Source organism: Salvelinus namaycush, chromosome 35 (genome assembly GCF_016432855.1).
Source record: "Salvelinus namaycush isolate Seneca chromosome 35, SaNama_1.0, whole genome shotgun sequence".
Lineage (NCBI taxonomy): Eukaryota > Metazoa > Chordata > Actinopteri > Salmoniformes > Salmonidae > Salvelinus > Salvelinus namaycush.
In genome coordinates this window covers 19,792,191-19,799,256 of record NC_052341.1, presented here as the reverse complement: position 1 = coordinate 19,799,256, position 7,066 = coordinate 19,792,191, and positions in this window count along the sequence as shown.

Genomic DNA, 7,066 nt, shown 5'->3' with positions numbered 1-7,066 from the left:
GTCGTCCTGGGTAAGTACCTATGACGATCTGCCCTGGCTCTTCAAAGAGAGGATCCATTTCAACTGTCTCCTCGGCTCAGATCCCCTCGGGCTTAAAGAGGATAGACACAACTAGAGACTTGTTTCATGATCATACTGACGTGTTATTGTTTACAGAAATATAAACGTTATCGCTTGTCGTGTCATGAGGAGCCAAAATCCTCTTTCATGGAAGCTGAAAGTGACATTGAGTTGGAATGTATGGATCAGGGCTTGGGAAGGAGGAGGCAGACTACCAACCAGTTCCTTTTTGTGATAGAAAAATACTTTTCTGTTTCAGCATAATAGCTTTGTTCAATGCTTTAAAGCTTTACACAATGGTTTAGCACTTCACTGTCTCTGGTGAAACTGTATGAGCAACACTTCTCAAGTTTACCGTTTTGAAGAGGATGACAGATAGTGAGCTGGTACAGTTGTCCCGTAGGAGAAAGACAGTATTGTGTCTATACAATACAGGACTACAGGAGATACAATGCATGGGGCTATCTGCTTGAAGAGGTGCTCTTGAAACTGGCCTATTGAGTCACCTGGATGGAATGTCTGTGCTGGCCTCACTCTGAGGGACAGTAATCACACACGCGCGCACACACACACACACCTAGTGAGCCCTTCTGTCATAAGGGATCATACACAGGAACCACAGGACAAAAGGGGCCATGACACATCATGCTGAACCCGACAGCTCATCCCTTTCAAGGAACCGGAGCCTGCTGTAGTGAAGGAAGAGATCTGGCTGCTCCCTGGCTGTTTATCCGGCAGAGAAAAGACAGTTGTTGAAAGGTGCAGCCATGTCCTATCAGCTTCCCCTGTTCTCACAGTCCTCTTTAGAAAACATAAAATCAATATCATCACCCCCCTGAGGTGCCGATGGCAAGGGCTGCACTGAATACAACGAAACCAGAGGGAAATATCCTTGCGGTAACACCTAAGTGAACTTTAGTGTGTCTCTATAAACTTTAGTGTCTTTCCAATCTCTGCAAGATGTTGTTTTCATTCAGCTTTAACAGTAGGCCTATGTAGATTTCATCTATAATGTTATGTAGAGCAGTCTTGCCAACCATGTTTGCTCAAAACAGCTGAATAGCAAACGAGCAAACTGCCTCTAAACTAACGAGTCTCTTCTAAGTATGGAGGGGAGGTACTGAAGATCCCAGCATCCTCTCTCTCTCTCGTTCTCTCACTCTCTCTCAGCCCTAACTGCAGGGCAAAGTACTGCGGTTAGCTGGCTAAGTATAGTTATCGCAGGGCTAGCAGGCAAGCAGCGCAAAAATGCTTTCAAACGGGAGCAGCTTTCAGGGTATAAGTAAGTGCCAGGCATGCCTATGCAGGAACATATTCCTGCAAGATGTGAGAATTTTGGGAATAATAACAAATGTTTATCAGCCTGTGAAATTATTAAAGATGACAAAGAGGCCGTGGAGGCAGCTGCTGCTGGGAGAGCCAAGGTGATGCCTGACCAACCACCATTAATGGCTTTACTGCACTGCATTGTGGTTATGTACCCTCATTGTCTCTAGTAAAAGGAGAAGGGGTGAAGTTGCCCCCTGAGATGTTCCCGTTTACTTCTGGTCTGATTGTTTCACCGTACTCATTACTCACTGTAAACTAATATGTATAACTTAATGTAAACTGTTTGAGATCAGCCTTTAGGTTTGGAAAGAGAATTAGCTGAGGCCATCAGCTGGGTTATGCTGAGTGAAAACAGTCAGGGCCTCACGTTAAAACAAATACTTTGACCATGATTACTGGGTTAAGTCCTTATAAAACTGACATTCTATGTAGGGACTGGGGTGGAATGCACAGTGGTCTTAAATTCAAAGTTGAGTTTTTCTGCACCAGCACCATACCGTGCTGTCAGCAGCTTGTCACAACTAGAATCTGAAATCTAACCTCATTCCTTTGATTGGGATAAGATATCCCCTCAGGTGTGATACAGTCTGGAGATCCAGACACAACATTGGGCGAGAACCACTGGAAATGTAGAGGCCTGAAGTACGTCTCTACTGCTGCTGCTGCTAGATGGAATAAGCAGATGAATGAGACTGAGTGGCACATTTACAGCAGTTACAGGAAGACTATGTTGGTATTTCTATCATTAGTCCATTGGTGACATAGTCCCAACATGTTTTGCTTGTCAGCACGCAAGTTTTCAAGATATGTAACTTTCAAAATACAGAAATCATCCCAGTATGATACATTTTGCATCATGTGATGCTGCGTTTTGCATCATACGGGGATGATTTCTGTATTTTGAAAGTTACATATCTTGGAAACTTGGACAACTAAATATGGACAATACGCACTCCCAGGAACGATGAAATCATGACGACAAGTCAAATACAAAATCAACCTCAGAGGTAACAGAGCATCTGGCCTTTAGTCTACAGGAGTAAGCAATTAGCCCAGCTTTGATAGGTTGTTATCTGAAAGGTGTAATTCACCGTGATAAGACCACCCGTAACAACCTGCAGTGGACAGCATATGGACCCACATGAAGTGTGTGTGTGTGTGTGTAGTGTACCACATATACTGTGTGTGTGTGTGTGGCTGTTTGTGTACCTGCCTGCCTGCATGTGTGCGTGCATGTATGTACACATGGGGTCGTTCTTGACCTGATGTTTCCCTCCTGCAACAAATCTGACCACTTAGCCTAAGCTCAACAATACAGTATGCATTTCATATACATTACTGCATAGTGGGACACATACAGAGAGAATCCCAAACCACTTGATGATATGATCTATGATGTCATCTATGGAATAAGGAGAGGCCTGTAATCATGCTGGTCTCTTCTTCGTCTGTGATGGCTTCCACAGAGAAAGAGAATGTATCACAAACCAGCTTATCCATAAATAAACAGAAGTGTCCATTGGTGGCTAACCATTTCAGAGAAACTTCTAGAAACCAAAAAAGCAACTAAAAATGAGTAACGAGACTGAGATTTATGTCAGTATGTTTTTCTTTGGAAAAGAGCAAATGTATCTCTATGATTGATATTCAAATGTGATTACGTGATCCTGATTCTGCAGGACCTTGGGTCTATGAGTTGTATGATAAAAAAAATAGATTTTTTAACATCAACCAAACTATTGTGAGCCTATTCAACAGCTTGACTCATCATCTTGTCAAAGAACAGAACAGAAATAGAGCTACATAATATATTTTTCCTCAGTACAACTCCCACAAACGGCACCCTATTCTCTACATAGTGCACTACTTTGGACCAGAGCCCTATGGACACTATATAGGGAATAGGGTGCCATATGGGATGCAGACATAGTTCCAGGTCCCTGCAGAGGGAAGGAGGAGATAACCTGATTAAATAGTTTCAGAGCCCGCATCGCCATGGTCTGGGACATTGTTTCTTTTGAAGTCTTCCCCTGGTTCGGTTGATGTGTTTCAAGGTTATCTCTCTCATAGGAAAGATAACACTACAGGACAGGAATCAGAGGTGATGTTTACTAACATTCACTACCACAGCCTTCCTCTAAGTAGTGATAGGATGAGGCAGCGATACATGTCTAGCAGAAGCAACTCTGGAAATGCCAGATATTTAGTCTTGAATGCATTGAATACTATTTGTATTTGTATGTATTATGGATCCAAGGCAGCAGCTACTCTTCCTGGGGTCCAGCAAAATTAAGGCAGTTATACAAATTATTTTTATTTTTTTACAATACATACACAGATTTCACAACACACTGTGTGCCCTCAGGCCCCTACTCCAGCACTACCACATATCTACAGTACTAAATCCATGTTTATGTGTGTGTATAGTGCGTATGTTATCGTGTTTGTGTGTGTGTATGCATGTGTCTGTGCCTATATTTGTGTTGCTTCACAGTCCCCGCTATTCCATAAGGTGTTTTTTTAATCAGTTTTTTAAAATCTAATTGTACTGCTTGCATCATTTACTTGATGTGGAATAGAATTCCATGTAGTCATGGCTCTTTGTAGTACTGTGCGCCTCCCATAGTCTGTTCTGGAATTGGGGACTGTGAAGAGACCTCTTGTGGAATGTCTTTTGGGGTATGCATTGGTGTCCGAGCTGTGTGCCAGTAGTTCAGATAGACAGCTCGGTGCATTCAACATGTCAATACCTCTCATAAATACAAGTAGTGATGAAGTCAATCTCTCCTCCACTTTGAGCCAGGAGAGATTGGCATGCATGTTATTAATATTAGCTCTCTGTGTACATCCAAGGGTCAGCCGTGCTGCCCTGTTCTGAGCCAAATGCAATTTTCCTAATTTCCTTTTTGTGGCACCTGACCGCATGATTGAATAGTAGTCACGGTGCGACAAAACTAGGGCCTGTAGGACCTGCCTTTTTGATAGTGTTGTTAAGACAGAGTTGCACTTTATTATGGACATACTTCTCCCCATCTTAGCTACTGTTGTATCAATTTGTTTTGACCATGATAGTTTACAGTTCAGGGTTACTCCAAGCAGGTCCAAGGATGTGCATAGTTCACCAAGCAAATAAAGAATAGAATGTGGATATATACAGTATACTCTATATATAATAAAAATTGTGATAATATATTACCTACAGCATATACTGTGCATGTTGTATATTACCTCCAACTGATCTGTGAACTGTGTCCCTAACTCACATCCTATAGAGACGAAACATCCTTAGACAAATAGACTGTTACTAATATGAAGGATCAACCACAACCACAACCACAACCAATCTCTGCCAGAGATAACACAACTCTTTTGATCCTTCCTCCAACTTCAAGTTCCTTGACTTGCACATCACTGAGGACCTGAAATGGTCCCACCACACCGACACCTTGGTGAAGAAGGCGCAACAGCGCCTCTACAACCTCAGGCAGCTGAAGAAATTTGCCATGGCCCGTTAGACCCTCACAAACCTCTAGAGATGCACCATCGAGAGCATTCCATCGAGCTGCATCACCGCCTGGTACGGCATCTGCACTGCGCATCACTTGGGGCATGCTGCCTGCCCTCCAGGAAATTTACGCCACTTGGTGTGAAAGAATGGCCAAGAAGATCATCAAGGACCTCAGCCACCCGAGCCACGGTCTGTTCACTCTGCTACCTTCTTAGCAGACAGAGACTGCACAGATGCATCAAAGCTGGGACCGAGAGACTAAAAAACAGCTTCTATCTCCAGTCCATCAGACTGTTGAACAGTCATCACTAGCTGGCTACCTGCCCGGTACACTGCCCTGTGCCTTGAGACTAATGCCCCATGTACTGTACAGAGCCATTTAATGCAGGTCAATTCATATTCTGTTTATATACTGTTGTTTACATACAGTGTATGTATATACTGTATTCTCGACATAGCTCATCCTACATAATGTACTACTGTACATACCATTCTCTTTATATATTTATATTTATATTCTGGTCTATACACACCACATATTTATATTCTGGGTGTGTTTATATTCTGGTCTATACACACCACATATTTATATTCTGGGTGTATTAATATTCTGGTCTATACACCACATATTTATATTCTGGGTGTGTTTATATTCTGGTCTATACACCACATATTTATATTCTGGGTGTATTTATATTCTGGTCTATACACCACATATTTATATTCTGGGTGTATTTATATTCTGGTCTATACACACCACATATTTATATTCTCGATTCGGACAAATGCTCACTCTATATCTACTCTGGATTGTTAATTGGTCCCGTTTGTCATTTCTTTATACAGTATCTTGTTTAGGTTTTTTGATTATTTGTATTGTATTTGCGTGACATTTACTGCACTGTTGAAGCTAGTAACATAAGCATTTCACTGCACCTGCTATAACACCTGCAAATCTGTGTAAGTGGCAAAGTGACTCCATATTTACTGTGGCCTACATGTACTCTGCAGATGTTTAGTTACACACATCAAAGCATGATGCATTCTGTGTGAAAACACATTGGGTGCCTTTACACTGTTGTATGACAAGCATATTGTCAATTATAAGTTCATTTGAATGTGTGAGTCTTTATATGCACACACAGTAGTAGAGTGCAGTGTAAGGGACAACTTAGCCTTCTTGTAATAAAACTATGATTAAATCCACTTCAAGGACACAAAGGCAATAAGTAATCTTGTTCCGTTGTCGATTTCTAACTTCATATCAAATCCTATATGGACTTGAAATATGTCAATACTATTTTCTTTGACTGTAAATTGACCATTACCATTAATCAGGCACAGCCTGTCCCCTGTATCATGGTATTTGATGCATTGCTGAGTGTGTGTGGTCTTGAGGGACTATGCGGGTTACATGGGACTATGTGGTGCTGTCTGGGGCAGCATACAGCATGTCAGAGGAGGAAGATGGATGTGGCTATATGCCAGCCACCCATTGGGGGAAATGGAGGCTAACGCAGCCCAGATGTGGTGTGATCCTGTCCCATTTGACAGGTGAGGGTCCCTGCAGGCTTAGAATGATGTGGATAGAGGGGTCTTTATTTAATCTAATATATACCCCTCTATCCACTGTCTTGCTAATTAAAATGTTGGCGGAGTAAACATTTTTTTAAATGTTCTAGAATATTTTAGCATGTTAGTGGGATTAAAAATGACTGTAGGAATTACTAAAATTGCAGTTAGGATTTCTCTACTCAGACTGAAAGCCACCAACTGCAAATTGAGAAATCATGTGACTAAACTGAATAAAAAGAAGAAGAAACAACACTATGAAACAAAGATAAATGGCATAAAGAATGATATTAAAAAGCTTTGGATCACCACATTTTGGGCAGAAAGGCAAACTCCACTCCATCATTCATTGAATCAGATGGCTCATTCATTACAAAACCAATTGATATTGCCAACTACTTTAATTATTTTTTCATTGGCAAGATTAGCAAATTTAGACATGACATGCTAGCAACAAACACTGACACAACACATCCAAGTATATCTGACCTAATTATGAAAGACAAGCATGGAAGAGTTTGGAAAAGGTGAAAAAGTGATTGTTGTCTATCAACAATTACAAGCCAGAATTACAGACTTTCAGCATGTTTATAGGGA